The sequence below is a fragment of the Musca autumnalis genome, unplaced genomic scaffold (genome assembly GCF_047663935.1).
Source record: "Musca autumnalis isolate F117 unplaced genomic scaffold, ASM4766393v1 scaffold_3, whole genome shotgun sequence".
Taxonomy (NCBI): Eukaryota; Metazoa; Arthropoda; class Insecta; order Diptera; family Muscidae; genus Musca; species Musca autumnalis.
In genome coordinates this window covers 45,717,688-45,740,215 of record NW_027411866.1, presented here as the reverse complement: position 1 = coordinate 45,740,215, position 22,528 = coordinate 45,717,688, and the positions used below count along the sequence as shown (strand labels likewise).

Here is a 22,528-nt window from a genome sequence, read left to right as displayed (position 1 = left end):
ACGCATTTTTAGCACTTAACGGGAAAACTACTGCAAGTACTAATATTTTGCAGGTTTTGAGCACAACTTTTATCTATCACAATTTATTATTATGATGTCTCAACGATAAAATCATTATTTTTTTTATTTTTTGGTACTATACACAATTAATACGATATATAGATAATTTTACGATAATTCTCGAAATAAAGTTGTAAAGTTCTATATTGTCGTATATTTTTGATGTTTAATTCAATTTACAACAACTAGTTTTGAAAATTCATGTTCGCTCAGCTGCGCATATGCATCTACCTTGATCATTGCAATATGTTTGAAATCAAGAAAAAATAAGTGTAAACACCGGGGTGTATTTCAGGATTTCGTGAAATCCAGTGGATTTTGGAGCGCAAGTGTAAACTTGGCATAACGGACAGTTTTTAGCAGAGACTGTTTGTAGGCAATGCTATAAACAGTAACGTAATTCACGTTAATACTTAAACTTGGCAGCACTTTTATTGCCACTATTTTGAGTGACACGCACAGCTGTTTTTTGTTTTGGTAAATATTGTTTATCTGTCTCTATCAGAAAATTAATATCGTATTTTTGTGTTTTTTTGAGAAAATTTTTATGATTTTATTAAAAAGTGTTTTAATTCTTAACACACTACACAATGTGCACATCCTCGCGACCGTATGTTCCGCTCGCGGCGCGCTACAATGTTGTTGGGTGGATTTCGGTGATTTATTCCTTGATCCGGTAATTTTTGTGATCGCAACGAGAGCAAATTACTACACGTCTGTACGGAGTGAAACAGTTTGAATGAAAACCTATTACATTACATCTAGTGCGGTTAAAAATTGTGGCTAAAATCCTCAAAATACCGACAATATATCAAAACGTAGACCGATATAGGCCATTATCGAACTTGACCTGCCTGCAAACAAAAGTCGCATCTTCCCAAAATTTCAGCGCTCCATTTCCACTTTTGTGGACGCTAGAGTGATTACAACCGACGGACGGACATGCATTGATCGAATTTCACCAAGATCAAGAATATAAATAATTTATAGGGCCGGAAATGATTATTTCAACGCGTTACAAATGGAAAAATATACTTGATATACCCTTCATACGATAGTAGAGGGTATAAAAATATACCTTTTTCCAAAACTCGGCCAAAACAATTGTCTCGCTTAAAAACAAGATTTGTATGTATTAAATAACACTGTGCAACATTTTTAAGGTAATCTTGTGCAAACAATTTGAGCTGAGGATTTTTTGAAAGTACAGACTCAAACGGCAAAAAACCCTAGTTGGATTTTGTTGTGCCAGATCCAGCTTGGAATTTTTGGCCCCATCCAAACATGGTTAAATATTGACTTTTTAAAGCAATTCTGGGCTATATCTCTGAAACCTATTTGAATCTCTATCTGACCCCTGAAGCAAATTTGAAGATAAGGGCAAGAATAAAAAATTTGGAGAACTAATGAACTCAAAAAATACATTTATTGCCTCAAATTTTATAAAATATCGAAAATTTCCATAATTTGCACCATATCTCCAAAACCGTAAATTTTTTCTTAATGTTTTCTTTTTCACTGGAATGTAATACACAATTCTTCAGAACATGCCATTCTTGTATCACTATTGTTGTAAAATGTCACTTTTCCGTACATTTCAACGAAGATTTAATAAATATTTAAGTAATGTGGTGAAATCCGAAATGCGAGAATAAACTGTTGGTGAGAACTGTGTTTGATATACGCGTTGTAAAAAATATGATGCAAAATAAAGCTGAAACAACATGAAGTAAGTAATCGGTCCATTCGTTTCCGAGCTATCGTTGTCACCGACATGAAAATTGCCATTTCGAGAAGCACGCGTTTAAAGTTTCTATGCTACATACAAATCACAATCAATATTTTCCTTCCAATGCTCATATCTTTGCCAATTGCTACGACCAACTTTAATTTTTTTGCGGTATACTCTGTACTACTAACACATTTTTTTCGATTTTCTGAAAGTGACAAGTTGGTGTAACCCCTTAAAGAAACAGGCCGTTAATATATTTTACGTACACTTTAATCAGAATGAATATCTACAACAACTTATTTGATTACAATGTGTGTGAGCACTTATCATAAACCAACCCAACCTATGTCACTTTTATCTATCTAATAATATTTCCGTTTTAATTTTTTTCTTCGCTTTCTCAGTCTAATGAAGAAAGCATGCAAGCGAAAGCCAAATTTATGGATTTTGACATCTAATAACAACGTTAACATTTATAGAATAAATATAAACTTTTCTCGAATAGGTCCAATAAATACAGTGGACACAATATAAGATAAACTGATAAGAAATTTGAAATAGATACAAGGCGAGATATGAAGAAAGGTTAAAGGGTCGAAAACAGTGTTGTATAATAGCGGTTATTATTTGTTGTGCACACAAGTCCTGTCAAATGAAAAGCGATATGGTGTATATTTTGGAAAAGGGTTAAATCTAGGAAGTTCTGCTGAAATGCAGAAAAAAATTTGCAAATTATCTTTTGACGTTGACAAGGGATAATGGGCAGTTTTTTTATTGACACATGGAAATTAAATGGATTTCATGTATATTTTTTCTTTATAGGCAAAATATGGGTCAAAGGGGATCAATGAATATTATTGTGAAATAAAAAAGTACGAACTTCCATTCAAAATTCCAGTGGACAGGCAAATATTAAATGCATATGACAAGTCGGACAAGAAAGAGGAAGTATGTATATGTGAAACATTTTAAAAGAAAGTACAGTCGAAATCGCTTATAACGTCGGTCAAGGGACCGATAGACGATATTCGTCATAAACGATTTTAATGAAATATGTTGTCGTTTTTAACTAAATAAAACTTTAATCCATTTTTTTACTTTTTCATTTTATATCTTCTTGGTCGATAACGGCTGGACCGATTTGAACAATTTTCTTAATGTTCTTCATAGTCCAACTTAGGTTTTTACAGAAAGAAAAAGTGACCACGTCCATTTTAACGCCCAGTTTTTTAAATATGTTTCCAGAAATTTTAAGGAAATTCGCAAAATTACCCCTCATACACTATTTTTTAAAAAAGCTATATATGCAAAAATTACGAATGTATCGGTTTGAAACTTAATTTGCGAGATAACGGTGGTTGTGTCTTCGACCTTACGTACATATTTGGCGGCTAAAGACCCGACCTCGCCATAATATGGAGGGTATAATTAAATTTGCCATTCCGTTTGTAACACATCTAAATATTTGGCGGACCCTATAATTATATATATTCTTGATCAGCATAAAATTCTAAGTCGATATGACCTGTCCGTTTGTCCTTCCATCTGTTTAAATCAAAATACAATTTTTAAGATAGAGCTTTGTAATTTGGTAAGGAAGTTTCTATTTCTCCTAGGATGTTTGGTATAGAAAATGGGCCGTTCCAGTCCACGTCTTCATATAGCCCCCCACAAAACAGTACCTCCCGATTTTCGGTATTTTTAAGGATGTGTCTTCAATATCACACCGAAATGGCTGAAATTTGGTATTTAGTATCCCAGCAAAAATTCGGATCCATTAGTCATTACGTAACCCATTACAAAGTAATGTAAACAAGCTTCTTTTCCCATTACCAAAAATTACAAGGCAAACCTACTTACTTTGCTCCTCACTAAGTAATGAGGACGGTGGCACAGTGAGTATGTGTCCGACTATAAATCCTAGAGTTGTGTGTTCAACGCTCACTGTTGGCACGTGAGTTTTTTTTAAATAAAAAATAACAGTTCGTGGTGCACATGTGCACTGCACATTTAAGTTCTTAAGCAACTCTTAATGTTCGTGTGCGTGGCATAGTATGTATTGTCTTTGGCCGGAAATCAGAGGGTTCGTGTGTTCAACTCCCACAGCGAGCGAAATAAAATAAAGTAAAATAAAAGTAAGAAGTGTGATGAAATTAAAAAAATCTCTACATCAACTGTTCTAAAATTAGAATTTTTTTCAACTTCCTTTTCAACTTCTAGTGGCCACATAATAACTAATTATTCTAGTGGTCATAAAATAACTAAAAACTGAGTGCGACATGCCCTTGTAAAAATAATGGGGAAGAAAGGGGGTTTGCGAGTAGTTACGGCTGCCAAAAATCCCTTACAAAACCCATGATTTTGGGAGGACTATTTTTGCTGGGATTCTTTGAGGGTACGCAGCTTTACACCTGAAATTTGTCGGTATAGATCCACGTCTTTATATAGCCCCCATAGAATGGACCTCCCGATTTTCGGTATTTTGAACGTTGTGTCCTCAATATCCCACCGAAATGACTAAAACTTCGTATTTAAGCTTCGATGAAGGTAATTTCCACCTGAAATTTGCCGGTATAGATATTTGTTGGGATATGTCCCCGCCTTCATAGAACAGTAGCTCCTGATTTTCTATATTTTGAAGGTTGTGGCCTCAATATCCAGAAATTTGGTATTTAGTTTTCGCTGAGGCTATAAGACATTCCACCTGAAAATTGTCGGTATAGGTCTACGCCTTCGTATAGCCCCATAGAACGGTACCTCCCATTTTTCGGTATTTTTTATTAGCTTCATTAGCATACCGAAATAGCTTCATTAACACACCGAAATGGCTGATGGTGGTGTAACACTTTCCACCTGAAATTTGTCGGTATAGGTCCACGTTTTTATATAGCCACCATAGAACAGTACCTCCCGATTTTCGGTATTTTGATGGTGGTGGCCTCAATATCACACCAAAATGCCTGAAATTTGGTATTTAGTCTTCGTTGGGGGTATGTAACTTTCCACCTGAAATTTGTCAGTATAAGTCCAGGTCTTTATATAGCCCCCGTAGAAGTATCCCGCAAAATGTTCTGTATTTTGAAAATTTACTTTTTTTATTGATTTATTTGTTAATACCTGTACAGTATAGGTCCAGGTCTTTATATAGCCCCCGTAGAACTATCCCGCAAAATGTTCTGTATTTTGAAGATTTACTTTATTTTATTGATTTATTTGTTAATACCTGTACAACAAGATTAATTCTTATAATTAGAGTACAGGTTTGGTTGTGTTATGAAATATCCAATTAATGTTTAACAATAATATCCCACTGAAATGGCTTAAATTCGGTATTTAGTCTGTCTTGGTGTGGGCATAAAACTTTTCCACCAGAAATTTGTTGGTACAGGCCCACTTCTTCATATAGCTCCCATAGAACCCCAATTTTCGGTATTTTGAAAGTGTTAGCAGTATTATTCAAACGGAATAACTGGTATTTAGGGTTTTAGTCTAGCAGGTATTTCCCAATATTTTGTATTTCGCTGGTTTTTCGTCAAATTTTCGAACTGAGGTCGCTGTAATTTAATACTGTGTGTTGCCAGTGGATACAAAGCTCCATTCGGGAAATGGTAAATATTGGTCTATGTTTTGGAGAGAACGCTAATGGCGCTCCATATGACCTCTTTTAAAGGGCGTATTATCAGTTAAGATATTCTGCTCCTGCAAGGAATAAAGGGAGGAATGCCGTGGAGGAAACGCCATTCTTGTTTGTTTTTAATTTATTGTTGTATAATATTATTAGCACAGTCAAATTACACTGTGCAACATTTTTAAGGTGATCTTGTGCAAACAATTCGAACTGAGGATTTTTTGAAAGTACAGACCCAAACGACAAAAAACCCTAGTTTGGTTTTGTTGTGTTAGATCCAGCTCGGATTTTATGGCCCCATCTAAACATGGTTAAATATTCAGCTTTTGAAGAAATTTGGGGCTATATCTCTGAAACCAATGCGAATCTTCTTCTGACCTCTGAAGCAAATTTGGAGATAAGGACAAGAACAAAATATTTGGAGAAATAATGAACTCGAAAAACTACATTTATTGCCTCAAATTTCAAAATATATGAAAAAATTACACAATTTTTATACATTTCGCACCGTATCTCCAAAACCGTTAATATTTTCTTATGGAAAAATATTCCCTGGGATGTAATACACAACTCTTCAGAACATGTCATTGCTGTAAAATGCCTCTATGCCGTTGTTTTCAGTACATATTTCAACGACGATTTAATAAAAATGTCAATTATTTAGTGAAATCCGAAATGCGAGAATAAACTTTTGGTGTGAACTGTGTTTGAAATACGCGTTGTAAAAGATAAGATGCAAAATACCGCTGAAACAACATGAAGTAAGCATTTTAGAGTTTCAGAATGTTCTAAAAAATTGTTCAGAACTTTATTTGGAAGATTTTTGCAGAAGGTTACTTGGTTCAACTTTCAATAGTTTAGCCGATACTGACAAGAATTTCAGCAATTATGTAAAATTTTCTATATTTTATAGATTTTGATGATCTAGATGGAGTTTTTCTTATGTGGTTTTCTCAAAAGATAAGTTCTACTAGTTTAGTGCTACAATATTGTTAAAGGCCTGATAAATGCAAAAAAGTGTAGATTTAGCCCGGTTTAAATGAGGCCATAAAATCCGGACTGGATCTGACAGGGCAAAACCCTACTAGGGTTTTTATAGTCTAAATATGTACTTTAAAAAATTCATACTAGAAGGTGTTTGCATTTTCAGTGTTGCATAGTAATTACTATTCAACCTCTATAAAAATAGACTCGACTATAGACAGATATTAAAACAATGAAAAATTTACTTATTTCTTGGGCAAATCAATTTATAACTTTAGAACAAAAGTAAAACAGAAACAAAATGTTACACTTTTCGTTTTTGTTGTTGTTGCATCAATGATTTCAAATGGGGTTTCGAAATGTAACGTAGTTCACATGTTTCTCGGGAAAAAATTGATGGTGAAACACAACATCAAACACGAACTATGATGTACTTATTATATTAGCCATGTGTGTACATTCTAATGAGATCAAAAAAGTGTCCCATCGAAATCATTGATTTCACCCAGATTTGGACGAAATGCGTTTCAGACAATTTGGAATCGATTTAGCTCTGTCCGTCCGTCCGTCTGCCTGACTGGCTTGTGTACACGATAACTCTCGAGCGGATCAATCGACCAAAACTTTGCACCTCGCAATATATTTCCCAACTTAGATCAAGTTCAAAGTTAGACCATATCAATCCACTCTTACGGCTACCCCCCACACAAAAGTTCAAAGTTGTTCTCTAAAATGGTGCGTATGACCAATTTGGTCAAAACTGTGAACATCGTAATATGTATTTCATTCAGGTCTACTCCTTCGGGTGCCTACCACATAAATTGTAATAAAGTGAAGTTTGAAGACATGTTTCGGATCGTTTTGAAGTTTTTGCAGCAGGCTGTCCTCCCGACTTTAATAAAACTGTATACACCTCTGCCTGCGAATTTGTCCGCAAATTTCTATAGAGATACAATTTTTACAAAAATAAAATTTATTTCAAAGTGCATTATGTTCTAAGAAGTTCTACATAGTGCAACTCCATCGGGTACCTACCTCACAAAAGTTTAAAATATTCGCCCGAGTGCAGTGCAAGAGCCAGTTGTAAACATCGAAAACGTCATATACTTGTAACAAGTTAGAAAGTATCATTCAGCTGTGCTGACGGAGATACACCTACACCACAACCTCTAGGAATTAGCTATGTGCAACCGACTTGTACGCTGAATGTCCGGGTTCGATTCCCCGGTCTGGCCACATCAAAGAGAAGCCTCCCTTGTCCCTACTGGGATGTTTGTGGAACAATCATATAAATTATACATTTCTAAAAAATATTCGAAAATTGGAAAATTGATTGATTGATTGGCCCCTCCTGCTACTTCTTCAAACTGTCTTTGAGTATCAGGTTCCTTTTTGGAATAACCTAAAATAAATAAATATATACAATGGAATTTGCTATATCTGTGATATTTGATATGTCGGAAAATTGTGAGTTTATTGAAGATCTATCATCCAAAAATTGTGCACTTGTACCTCACATATGCTTGATAATGCACGTAGTTTTGTGCTTTTCAGGGTATTTCGAAAATAGTTAATTGTGGGTTCATATTGTGGTATCAAAAATATATTTTTTACCGGTAGAAATAACTAATAATGAATAGAAATTCAAATAATTTGCTTGCAAAAAATTATAAATCCCAAAATTATTCGTATTCATATTTATTCAAAAAAGATAGTATAGACATTTATTCAAAAAAGATAGTTCAGCTGCGCTAACGGTGATATACCCTCAGCCTCTGACCAAAAAAAGAAACAATCACTATAATTATGCCGTATAAAAATATATTGATATTGTATTACGAGTTTGCTTCAAAATACGTGAAATCTGTAGGTATCGTAATGTGGGGCTATACCAAATCAATTTTAGTAAGCTAATTTCTGATTTTTGGAAAAATTTGAGAATTATTTTTCGGATTTGCAATTTTAGTTGGATTCGAGAGGACTCTTAAATTTCACTTTTCCGAATATTGTGTGGGACGTACCCGAAGCTGTAGACCGATATAGTTTTACCCGATCTATCGTTCGATTGCTCATTTCGCCAGAGACCGTTCACACAATTTTTCGAAAAAAAAATTTGAACTTTTGTAGGAAACGAATTTCGTCCAAACATACTTGGGGTCTAAAACGATTATTTCGATGAGACACATCTTTGGTCGTATTTTGTATGTAACCCCTTTTCTGTAAATCCTGAGGTGTAAAATAGGTGGCGAGGCGACCCCATGCTGCAATATTGGTATAAAACATCCAATTGCATAATTGAACAGAAAACTTTTCTGTCATGATAGAGTCAATTTGTAGCATGGGAGGAAATTTTGGTTCTCTACACAAAACCCATAATATATTAGGCAGTAGGTCAGTTATCTAGCAGACACATTACTGCAATATGCATCAGGGGAAATATCAGTATTTATTTTTCCATATGTAGGATTCTTTGCCGGTATGTGCCCTCCAGGAATTAAAATATGAACCAAAAATAAAATTTGTGTATTTTTATACAAAAGTAATGGTCTGTGTCACCCGCTTAATAATATCAGATCATCATGCACGATTATAGGCATTTTCTTCAACCTAAAGTCTTACCTCGTGCAAAATTTCGTGAATATTGAGCTATAATTGCGACCTCTAGTGTGCTTATGATTACAATTCAAGCAAAAACCTGGATATATTAGGCTGTAACTCTGTTATCTGACCGCGTAAATCAATATAATTGGCATCAATGGAAAGGGCAGGAGTTGGCCTTCCGAATATTATTTACATGGGAGGAATGTGTTTTCCAGGAATAAAGATATAACCGGTATATAAAAAATTTTCACAATTTTCACACAATAGTTATGGTCCATTTAACACTCTAAACATCATCCGATCACCATCTCAAATTGCAAGCATCATCTTTGTCATGCACTGTTACCTTGTTCGAATTTTCGCGGTCATCGGGCTATTTTTGCGACCTACAGAGGAGCTACAAAATTGGATAAAAATTATGTTTTTGGTCCATTTCACTCGCTAAATATTTTACGATCATCACCAATTAAAATAGCGATCTATTCTGATGTGAAACCGACCTCGATACCAAATTTCGTGACGATCAGTCCATAATTGCGACCTGGAGTTTGATTACAATTTATAATGGACAGACGGACACACGGACGGACGGACGGACACACATCTCAAAAATGCTTTATCTCGCCGAGATATTAAGATTGGTATACCACATTGGGGGTCTCCGACGAATATTTCGCGGTGTTACATGATTTTTTTCCAAAACAAACTTATAATACCTTTCCACATAGTGGTGTAGGGTATAATTACGTTAAATTACCTTAAACAAAGTTTGGCAGAAATTTTTGAAAAAGTTTTAGAGTTATCTTGCTTAATAGCCTCTTTAGTATGTGCGAGCAGGGTTTTGGAGCTTTTGGGCCATTATCTCAGGAAGTATTGACTTACTCCGAAAAAAGTGTACCATTGTAAATGAGGCCGCTAAAACAACCTACTGAAAAAATAATCAAAACAATGCGGGAGGAGCTCTTACACTTCACTTTTTCCGAATTTTGTGTAGGAGGTACCCGAAGGAGTGGACCGATATAGTCCTAACCTGATACATGACAGCATCAAATAATACGATGTGCAGAGTCTGTCAGTCAGAAACTTCCTGCTGGAATTATCTTGGCGGTTTGCTATTTTGGTTGGTGCCGTTAGGGTTTCATAGAGCTTTTAGGCTAATATCTCAAGAAGTGTGGACCTGCACAAGAAAAAAATTGTACCGTTGGGAAGGGAGCCGCAAGGACAACCTACTGAAAAAAATTCAAACCGATCAGAGAGGTGCTCTCAAAATTCACTTTATCCGAATTTTGTGTTGGAGGTGCCCGAAGGAGTGGACCGATATAGTCCATATTCGAGTCCTATATATATATAAAATTTTTGAACTTTTGTGTGGGAGGTACCCCAGGTAGTGGACCGATTTGGCCCATCTTTGAACTTAAACTAAGTTTGGACAAAATATTTGGTTCGAATCGGTTGATCCTTTCGAGAATTATTGTGCGCACCAGCCAGACGGACGAATATGGCTGAATCGACTCCAAATTGTCTGAAGAGAATTTCGTCCAAACATAATAAAACCGTTATTTCGATGAGGCATATTTTTGGTCGTATCAAAGTGTATACACCCTTTCTAGCCTAAAGGCTAAGGGTATAACAAGTAAAATGTAATACCCTACAACACTTCCTCTAGCGACTAGTTTTCCTCGGAATTTGTTGCACAAATACATAGTTTTTCAATTAAGTAAAAATTAGAAGCGGATTAACTCTATTTTAATGAACTATTTTACTGAATTCCACTTATGTACATATTTTGTTTAAGCTTATGTTTATTTTTCACTAATTTATCTTATTATGTATTACGCAACCTACATTTTAATATTTGAATTGAACGGTTAAAAATGCAACCATGTACATATTTTGTAAATATTACTGTCAATTTACATCTTAGATCTTAATACCTTTTCTATACATCTAATATTAGATGAAAAACTCGCTTCTCATATGGAGTACTTAACAAACCCAAATTTCAATAAAATCGCTCTCATTCGTTAGGAATCGTTGAAGTCTTTTAAGAAAGGCCAGCCAATATTTCGGTATTACATTAATTTTTAACCAAGGGTAGCACAAAAACTTCAAGGCGCCGCACAGTGTTGCCGCTTCCATACAAAAGTGGACAAAAATAGAAGGCATTGACCTAGGTTTATGAATTTTTGCCCAAGTACTTATGAGGGCACAGGAATGAAAAATATCAACTATGAGCCTAAGAAAACAACTCATATTAAATTTGAAGGCTATTCATCGAAAATTGAGCGAATTATAGCAAAATCTGGGAAAAATATATGTTGCGGCTATATCCAAAACTGAACCGATTTTCGTAGAAATTGGTGTAGCTACTCAGGGGCCTAAAATATAACACATATTAAATCGGGAAAAGATGTGTATCCAAATCTGAACCTATATATCTCAGAAGGTTACAGGGATGGGCAGAATGTTTTTACACATTCCGCTTCGGAAGAGATGTCCAATTAATGGAAATCAAGAGCCAAAATTGCAATAAGTGGAAATCAAAAGATTTTCCCAACGAAATATTAAGAAATTTTTATTTTGTATCAAATTTAAATTTTTAATTCTTGATAACGGTATTTTGCCAATGTGCAGTTGTTGTCATCTTATTGTACTAAAATTGTATATTTATAGCCCCCCCAGAAAAAAATATTTTAATGGTCGTCTAATTTTCATATGATTATCGCTTTAGATAACCTCGGAAATATTTTTGATATTTAAAGAGCTATAACTTTCTTATGAATGCACAATGTTTACTGTAAGAAATCATCACATTTTTCGATTTTTGTCCAATGCGGCAACACTGTGCGGCGTACTGAGTTGCAATTAGCATCAATTTAAAAATGGGAATTTATGTATCAAGAATTCAAAAATTCTATATCATGGTTACGACATTTTGTAGCATGGAAGTAGAGTTGTGCAATCTAGTTCATAGTTTACTGTCTTATTTCAAAAAAATATGAGTAACGTCACACAAACTACCGTGTGAAATTATGCATACACAGTTTTTTTCTTAAAAGACCAGAGTCCATTCAACTAGATAGTGAAATGTGTCGTTCAATTAAATTAGATTGGTACAACACTACATGGAAGAAAAATGTAGTTCTTTACAAAGAAACCACAAGGATAAAGGAAATCCACTTACGAGTATATGTTAGACAGTAGCGCCGTTATGTAAGCGCTTTTTTATAAGTTGCATGAAGGGAGATGTTAAGAGTTGGTTTTCACGTTTCGCTTTCGTAACTTGTCGGAATATGTGCCCCAGAATTTAAAATATGGAATTAAATTTAGATATTTTTCCCACAAAAATGATGGTCAATTTCAACCGCTAAGTACTATCCGACCATTATCCAAAGATATTGACATATTCCTTGATCAAAACTCTTACCTTGGGCCAAAACTTTACAATATGAACTATAACTGTGACCTCTAGCTTGATTATGATTACACTACACCCAATTAAAACACTGAGATCCCTGACCACGTACATGAACATACTTAGCATCAATGGAAAAGTCAAGAGTTCTTCTTCTAAATACAACTTACGTGGGTGGAACATATCTTCGAGGAATAAGGATATAGTCACTATACTAAAAATTTTACCAATTTTCACACAAAAGTGACCGCTAAAAATAATCATCATCATGGTTACTTGCAAACTTCTTCCTTGTCGTAAACCCAAACCTTACTTAAAATTTCGCTGCAAAATCAGATAAACATTTTGTTTTTGGTCAATTTCACGGACGAACACAAATCTCAAAATCGCTTTATCTGGTCGAGATATGATATTTGGTATACCACATGGGGGGTCTACGACGAATATTTCGCGGTGTTACATGCATTTTCAGAAAAACAAACTTATAATACCCTTTTCCACATAGTGGTATATTTAGTGAACGTTGAAAGCATAAAAATTGTGTATTCAAACGAGTATGTCTAAAGTTGGCAGAAAAGATATATTTAAATTCTCGCTGACCACATTGGGTTGATTCCCTAGATAAATAAGCAGAATATGTATCAGTAATAAGCAGTGTTGGGTGCCACCGTGGTGCAATGGTATGCACACCCGCCTTGCACGCAGAAGGTCGTGCGTTCGTGGCAAAATACCCCTCAGGTATGTTGGCGACATTTTCTGAGTATTGCAGCCATGTAAAATTTCTCTACAAGTGGTGTCTTAGGACACGCCGTTCGGAATCGGCGATAAACTGTAGGTCCCATATCATTGAGCTAATATGAATCGGAGTCACTCGTCTATATGAGAGAAGTCTCCCTTGTCCCGCCTGGGATGTTTGTGGAACAATTATATTATTATTACATATATTATAATAAGCAGTGTTGTTGATATTGCTACACGCAGAAAAATATATGTTAGAAATATGTTTGAATCCAAACAAATATTTGTTTGGGACTGGTTGCAAAGAAATATATATTTGGATCAAAACATAATTTGGTTGTGTCCAAACAAATATATGTTTGCAACATTTTGTAACATATCTCAATTTTATTTGTTTGGGTACCAACATATTTTTTATGTTAGAACATATTTCTTTATGGGTGGAGAGAGGATTTTTGTCAGAGAGAATAACAACAGGGCTCTGGCGGCTGCGGAATGCTGTTTTATAATAAAGAGCTGTGTGTATGGTGTAATAGGAGACGCAGAAGCTTTGGTGCTGTGTATGCGGTTAACCAACGTAGCTAGCGAAAAGGAAAAGAAAACAAATGGTATTATTTATGTTGTTCTTTTTTCTTCAGTTTTCTAAATACAATCGTTGAGTAAAGACGGCAAATTGAGTGAATAAATCAGTGTTTTGTGTTTTCTTTAAGAAAATGTAAATGTGTAAATGTAAAAATGCAAATGGAAATATTTTATTGGACAAGGAAGAAATCGCATTTAATATTGGTAATTACATCAATACATTTGTCATATACATATGTACATACTGATGTATATTTGAAATATGAGTGTACCAATTGTTTCCATTATATAATTATTTTATTCTAAATGCCAATTTCCCGCTGATGATTTCAACTTTGAGGAAAATGTGTTTTATTTCATAACTATGGAGAAGCGTTCAACGATGTTTCTATATATATTTTTTTAAGTGTTACTTTTTATAAATTATTTCATTCAGTTTTACTTTTATTAGAGTCTGTTATGTATTTCTTTGGAACTTTTTATGTACAACGCTAAGCGGTTGTCATGGAAACCATACAATGAACGAATAAATATTCAGCGTTGTAAAAAAAACTAATTGCATTTGAAAGAGGAAAAGTTAGATGATAGCGAAGCCGCTCCACAGCCGATATGTCTGATGAGCCTCTACCAAAGGCGAAACATGTCACATAGTGGTGTTTGTATGGGTTCGAATCTTCGGCTTTCCTTTTTCACTTGCAAAACTCATTGGTCATTTAGCTCGACTCTAACGATAAATTATTTAAAATAAATATCCTCGCTGCATCTGAAACCTCCCACTCTTTAATCATTTTACTTTTGTCAATAAACCTATTGATTTTAATAGGCATACTACGTTTTCGTATGTCTTATACCTCACATTTTCCGACAAACCATCTCTGGTAAGGACTGTTCGAAGATCCTTTTTATATTTTTACCGTAGGTACTACTTTTCGTGGGCAATTTAGTCCATGTTGTCCTGATTACAACGGTATATAAAAACAATACACCCAGAATACATAGTAAGAAGGGTATATTAAGTAATTTTTCCGTTTGTAACGCATTGAAATAATCATTTGCGAAAGTCTATACATATATTCTTGATCAGTGTAATATTCTAAGTGGATATATGCATTTCCGTCTGTCCCTCTGTTTGTTACAATTACTCTAGTATCCAAAAAAATTTGAATGGGAACCTGAAATTTTGAAAAATTCATGTTTCCAGGCCAATCTATACTGCCAGGATAGTTAAATAATGAAACTTAACCAAAATACCAAATATTTTCAATAACCATTGTAGTTTATCGATCCTAATATTATGGCTCACCCTTACTATTTGCTCTAAGACAATTTTCGAAGCTCGGGAGGGGCCTTACAGAATTAACAAGTTATTTTAGGCACAGTTTCAAAAAAAAAAATGTTTGTTGGAAGATTTCTTGATTTTATATGAACGTTCTTGGTAACTTTTCCAGGTTTAAATTTGAACCCACGTACTAATAAAATGGGTCAAACTCTTTGTAGGATTTACTGGAATGTTCAATTTTACTAAATTAAAGCAAATAAGTGGACAAAATGTGCACAGATAGTACCTTTTTATACTCTCCACCATAATATGGAGGGTATAATTAAATTTGTCATTCCGTGTGTACTACATCGAAATATTCATCGGAGATCCTATAATGTGTATATCGACACCTCCAAATAATAGTATGCTAAGTCTAAAAAGTGAGTTTTGCAGGAGAAGCTCTCAAAGTTTTGAAATTTTTTTGAACTTCAGTACTATGCTAAGTCAATATTTGTTTATAACTTCTGTTCGGATTGACCGATCATTACCAAAATTAGACAGAATTTAAGTTAAAGGACGTTCGACACCTCCAAATAATAGTTTGCTAATTCTGAAAAGCGAGTTTTGCAGGACAAGCTCTAAAAGTTTGGAAATTTCTTTGACCTTCAGTACTATGCTAAGTAAATATTTGTTTATAACTTCTGTTCGGATTGTCCGATCATTACCAAAATTTGACAGAATTTAAGTTAAAGGACGTTAAATATAAAAATGTAAAGAACTTGAAAACATGCTAAGTCGACTTAGCATACTATTGTTTGGAGGCGTCGATATATTCTTGATCAGGGTAAAATTCTGAGTCGGTATAACCATGTCCGTCTGTCCGTCCGTCTGTTGAAATCAAGATACAGCTCGAAATTTTTAAGATAGAATTTTGTTATTTGGTTGGAAGTTTCTATTGCTCCTAGGATCTTTGGTGTTGCAATTGGGCTATATCGGTCCACCTTTTGATATAGCCCCCATAGTACAGTACCACCAGATTTTCGGTATTTTGAAGGTTTTTGCCTCATTATCACACCGAAATGGCTGAAATTGTGTACTTAGCTTTCTTTGGGGATATAAAACATTCTACGAGAAATTTGTCGATATAGGTCCACGCCTTAGTATAGCCCCCATAGAAAGGTTCCTCCCTATTTCCGGTTTTTTGAAGGTTGTGGCCTCAATATTCCACCGAAATGGCTGAAATTCGATATTTGGTCTTCATTTGGTGTATTAAACGTTCCATATGAAATTTGTTTGTATAGGTCCATGCCTTATTATTGCCTCCATAGAATGGTACCTCCCTATTTCCATCATTTTGAAGGTTGTGGCCTCAAAATTTCACCGAAATCGCTGTAATTTGGTATTCGTCTTCGTTAGGGGTATAAAACTTTCCTTATAGGTTCACGGCTTAGTATAGCCCAATAAAATGGTACCTCCCGATTTTAGGTATTTTGAAGGTTGTGGCCACAGCAACCCACCGAAATGGCTGAAATTTGGTATTTAGTCGGTAAAAGCCTTTCCGACTGAAATTCGTCGGTACAGGTCAACGCGTTCATATAACCCCCATAGAACGGTACCACCCGATTTTCGTAATGCTGAAGGTTGTGACGTCAATATCCCACCGAAAGACTGAGATTTGTCTTCCATGGTGTTATCAAATATTCCAGAAGATAATTATCAGTATAGGTCCGCGGGTCCTATATCCCCTATAGAAGCGCACCTCTTGATTTTCGGTATTTTGAATGTTTCGCCGAAAATTGAAAATTTGGTATTTAGCCTTCTTTGAGTCTAAAAACTTTTAGCAAGAAATTTGTAGATATAGATCGACATTTTGGTATTGCCCCCATGGAACAGTACCTCCCGAATTTCGGTATTTTGAAGGTTAGCCACATTGTTTTACCGAGCGAAACTAATTGTTCCATTTTACTCCATTACAACTCTTGGTGGAGGGTGTAACAAGTTCGGTCTGGACCAAATTAACGCCGTTCTTACTTTTTTAAATTTTATTCGAGTCAAACCTATTCAGACCAGCCAAAACATTGAGCACTTTTTAGGACATGTTTGTTATAACAGGGATATTTTCCGAAAATATGACAACATCGTTATGATTTTTATTGTGAAAACTACATAGTATGGACCTGTAATCCAAACACAGCTGAAGAGACCTTAACATATAAAAAGAACAATTGTTAAACCTATTCAGATGACGGGAGTGTATAACGGTACCACCCGATTTTCGTTTAAACTACATTTTCTGGCCGACTTAGTCATAGAATGGCATTTAGGTTTCCCAGTAATCACGAAACTTCTCCAACAAATATTATGGGCATAGATCGAGTTTTTTTGATACCTGTACTGCCCGATTACAGATATTTTTTAAGTTTTCTGTTCATTTGCGGTCTAAATTGGGTGTAATTTAGCATTTAGGTTTCGTAGTGATCGAAACACGTTTCCGCCAAAAATGTTGTACAAATGTTCACGCCCGATTTAAGGTATTTGGATGTTATTTGGCAGGGTTCAAAGTGGTGAAAACTTGTGATCATAGACCCACGTTGTGGTATAAAAGTACCCCCCGATTTCAGTTATTTTTTTTTCCATTAGTTCAGAATATTTCATGGTGGAGGGTATAAAAAGTTCGGCGCGGCCGAACTTAATATTTTTTATTTATTTAAATTATTAAAAAATTCACATTTTTGAATTCGCCGTTTAATAAATCAGTCTGACTGATATATCCTGATTTCGCTTTAATTTTAATTAATAATTCAAATACCTTAAATCTGTAGGTACCGTTTTGTGGGGGCGATAGCGTACCGTGGACCCATTTCTACAAATTTTCTCTACCTAGAAAATGAAAAATAAATATTAAAGTTAAAATTTTTGTTCATGGCTACAGGTTATTGCAAGTGTGCAATAATAATATTATAATCGCAAAACATAATTAGGTTTTTATACTCTCCACCATATTTAGGGTATAATTAAATTTGTCATTCCGTTTGTAACACATTGAAATATTCGTCGGAGACCCTATACAGAATATATATTATTGATCAGCATAAAATTCTATGTCGATTTAATTATGTACGTCTGTCCGTCCGTCTGTCTGTCTGCATGTTGAAATCAAGATACAGCTCGCAATTTTAAAGATAGAGAGTCAATATTTGGTACAGAAGTTTTTATTACTTGCAGGATGGTTGGTATTGAAAATGGGATATATCGGTCCACGTTTTGTTATAGCCCCCATAGAACGGTACCTTCCGATATTCGGTATTTTGGAGGTTTTAGCTTCATTATCCCACCAAAATGGCTGAAATTTGGTATTTAGTTATCGTTGGGTGTATAGAACTTTCCACCGGAAATTTGTTGGTATAGGTTCACGCCTTCATATAGCCCCCATAGAACGGTACCTCCCGATATTCGGTATTTTGATTGTTTTAGCTTCATTATCACACCGAAATGGCTGAAATTTGGTATATAACCTTCTTTTGGGAATATAAAACTTCCCCCTCTAAATTTGTCGGTAAGGTCCACACCTTCATGTAGCCCCTATAGAACTGTACCTCCCAATTTTCGGTATTTTGAAGGTTGTGGCCTAAATATTACTCCAAAATAGCTGAAATTTGGTATTGAAACTTCGTTTGGGGTACCCTTTACATTTGTGAATATAGGTCCACGCCTTCCTATAGCCCCATAGGACGGTACCTCTCGATTTTCGGTATTTTGAACTTTGTGGCCTCAATATTCCACCGAAATGGTGATATAAAACTGTTCCCCAGGTATATGTCTGTACAGGTCCACGCCTTCGGTATAGGTACACGTTTCGATCAATATCCCACCGAAATGACTGAAATTCGTTATTTAGTCTTCCAAGAGGTTATAAAATATTCCAGAAGTGTATAACAAGTTCGGCTCGGCCGAACTTAACACCGTTCTTACTTGTTTTAGTTTTCTGTGTTTTCTTCTCAAGTAATTATAATTTTAATTGGGTTTGTTTTTAATATCAGTTTTATTCTCGTTTGTTCTTGGCATTACATTGGTTTGCGTGTATGGTAAGCACCATCATTACAATATACATTAATGACTTAATTTCGACAAACATGTTTATGATTTTTTTAAATTACCTTAGCATTTGTTTTCATTTAAGTGAAAAGTGGCGGAAAGAATTGAAAAGTATTGAAAATAGGTACATTTTAAAACAGCTAAAAGCTTTAGACATTGATCTGCGTACTTTTGATATCGCGGATGAAGAGAATAGTGGGTTCATCATCACACATTCTCATGATATGGTCCACACCAGTGCCGAACATCCATTTGTCGCTGGTTACAACGATTTTCGGTAATTCACACACATACGATCTGAACGCAAAGAAAGAGCGTTAAAGAGAGAGCAAATGTTTTGATTTGTTTTTGTTTTGTAGCTTGTGTGCATACAGTCTTACTAACACACTGTCATAAATTACCAATGTTTTAATACATCCACATTTGTGGCTTTGCTCTTCTTGGTCGGCATTGGTCTGCACAGTGCAAACGTGTTAGCTCGATAAGTTTAACAATGCCTTCGTTGTATAGCACAGCTTGTGCTAACTCAACTCCCTTAGACATATAAGTTTTTAGCAATTTCTGTGGCTAATTTTGGCGACAACCTTCAAAATACCGTAAAACGGGAAGCAACGTTCTATGAGGGCTATATGAAGGCATGGACCTATACCGACACATTTAGGGGGAAAGGACGAATACCCCCAGCGAAAACTAAATGCTAAATTTCAGCCATTTCCGTGGATATTTTGACCACAATCTTCAAAATACCGTAAAACGGGAGGTACCGTTCTATGGGGGCTATATGAATGCCGACAAATTTATGGGGGAAAGTTGAATACCCCCAACCAAGTCAAAATGCCAAGTTTCGATGGAATATTGAGGCCACAATCTTCAAACTACCGAAAATCGGGAAGTACCGTTGTGTGGGGGCTATATGAAGGCGTGGACCGATGCCGACAAATTTAGGAGGGAAAGTTGAGTACCCCAACGAAGACTAAATACCAAATTTCAACCATTTTGGTGGATTATTGTGGCCACAACCTTCCAAATACCGAAAATCGGGAGGTACCGTACTATGGGTCAAAACGTTGACCGATATAGCCCATTTGCAATACCAAACAATCTAGGAGCAATGGAAACTTCTATGCCAAATTACAGAGCTCTATCTTAAAAATTGCCAGCTGTATCTTGATTTCAACAGACGGCCGGACGGACAGACAGATGGACATGATAATATCGACTTAGAATTTTACCCTGATCAAGAATATATACAGTTTGACAGAAAATGTATTGCAAAGGCCAAAATTTTAAAAAATTTCATATTACTTGTTCGCTTTTGGCAACAAATTATGTAAAAACAAGTGAGCCCAAGCTGTAGTCGGACGGGGCCGAGCAGTAGGCCCTTCAACTAGCAGACACGTGATTGCAATTTGCATCAGGGGGAAGATCAGTTCTATTTCCATATGTAGTCTACTTTGCCGAAATATGCCCTCCAGGAAATAAAATATAGACCAAAAAATATTTTTTGTATTTTTTATATAATGAGTAATGGTCCATTTCAACTGCTAAATAATATCAGATCATCATCCAAATACTATGAGAATACTGCAAACAAATAACTGGGTATATTAGGCTGTAACTCTGTATCTTATCATGTACACCAACACAATTGACATCAATAGAAAGGTCAAGCGTTCCTTTTCCAAGTATAGCTTACTTGCCCGGAATGTCTCTTCCATGAATAAAGAAATAATATGTATATTAAAAATTTCACTATTTTCACACAATTTAACCCTATGGTCTATTAACCCTGTGGTCTATTTAACCTTATATTGCAAGCTTCTTCTTTGTCATATACTCTTACCTTATTCAAAATTTCGTTGATCGGGCTATTATTGCGACCTACAGAGCCGCTACAAAATTGGATAAATATCATGTTTTTGGTCTCGTCGAGATATGAAGATCGGTATACCATATTGGGGGTCTCCGACGAATATTTCGCAGTGTTACATGAATTTTTACCAAAACAAACTTATAATACCCTTTCCACATACTAGTGTAGGGCATAAAAACCCAGTTGTTCAATAAATAGCAATTGTCTACTTTTACATAGGCATGTAACTAGTTACTCATTGATCCTAGTTACTTTACACCCAAAAATGGCAAATAAAATAGCCTATAGCTTGCTTTTCTCACTGGAAAAGGGCGTCCCTGCCTATCATGTCAATTCACTAGTTACAGGTAATGCGGTGTGTAATATATTGACTATTTTATAGACTACCGATGGATAGTGCAATCGACAATGTTTCTCTCTCGTAATCTCTTTTCAACATTATTTCTCTTTTCGAAAACAAAATAGAATAAATGTATTGTCATTTTGTATAAAATTTATTTTTTATTCTGAATTTTGAAAAAGTTTTTGGTGCGTTTGATGTGCAAAAACTTATTGTTAAATAAAGATGCAACAAACATGTTATTGGGCTAAATTAAAAAAGGATGATTATTTTTAGAAGAATATTTGGTAAGTATAGGTACTTTTTGGGACAATACATTTTTTTTAATTATCTCATTAAACTTTTATACATTTTATTTCAGGTACATCTGAATTATATGAAGCGCACTTGAGATGCACATTCCCAGGACCAAATAAACATAAGCAACATAAGTCCCAGTATCAAGGATTCACGCATAAGTTTCAATATTAAGGAATTTAAAGATTAAGATTAAATTGTCCTTTATAATATATGTATGTATGTATGTCCTTTATGTATATATGTAATTAAATAAAGCGTGGTTAGCGCATATTCGAAATATACAGATTAACTGTTATAAGTGTGTTGTTTAAACTGGTATTCTGATTACAACTTACTAGTGATTTGGCTATCATTTCTGACCACCGAATTGACTGGTTACTGGTAATGCACTGAGGAGACAATTGCCTTTCAAATGACTATCGAATTGGGTGGTTACTGGTAATGCAGTGAGGGGACAATTGCCTTTCAAATCACTATCGAATTGGGTGGTTACTGGTAATGCAGTGAGGGGACAATAGACCCCTTCCTATGACATCCCCATGTTAAATTCACCAGTCTATAGCATTGCGAGTAGATTGGGTGGTAACTAGGGGTGTTTACCAGTAGCCAGCAAAATTGCTAATTATTCCCTAGTTACCCGAACAACTGGGAACATTAAATGTCATTTGAAATTTTTGTCCTATCATTTGATTATAATTTTTGAACAAAAATGTGAGGTATATTTAAGTCAACTAACTTAAAGTAAACACGGTTAGTTACAAAATTTAACTTCTGCTTATGTAGAATGGTCCCGTATTGAAGACTATATTAAAATCTATAAAAAACAGTTTATATTAACTGCAATGGAAAACTTCCTTGCAACGATATGGGGAAAGTGACAACACATTTCTTAATATGTTAATCCATGCTTTATGTAATG

The 22,528-nt window shown here is 35.0% G+C and overlaps 1 long non-coding RNA gene across 1 annotated transcript; it reads left to right on the top strand.

Annotated features, from left to right (window-relative positions):
• The first annotated feature begins 472 nt into the window (after positions 1–472).
• Positions 473–21,889, top strand: LOC141397777 (uncharacterized). Its single transcript, XR_012411500.1, has 3 exons — positions 473–736; positions 21,492–21,596; positions 21,671–21,889. It is a non-coding gene; the product is annotated as an uncharacterized lncRNA (long non-coding RNA).
• The last annotated feature ends 639 nt before the right edge of the window (positions 21,890–22,528 follow it).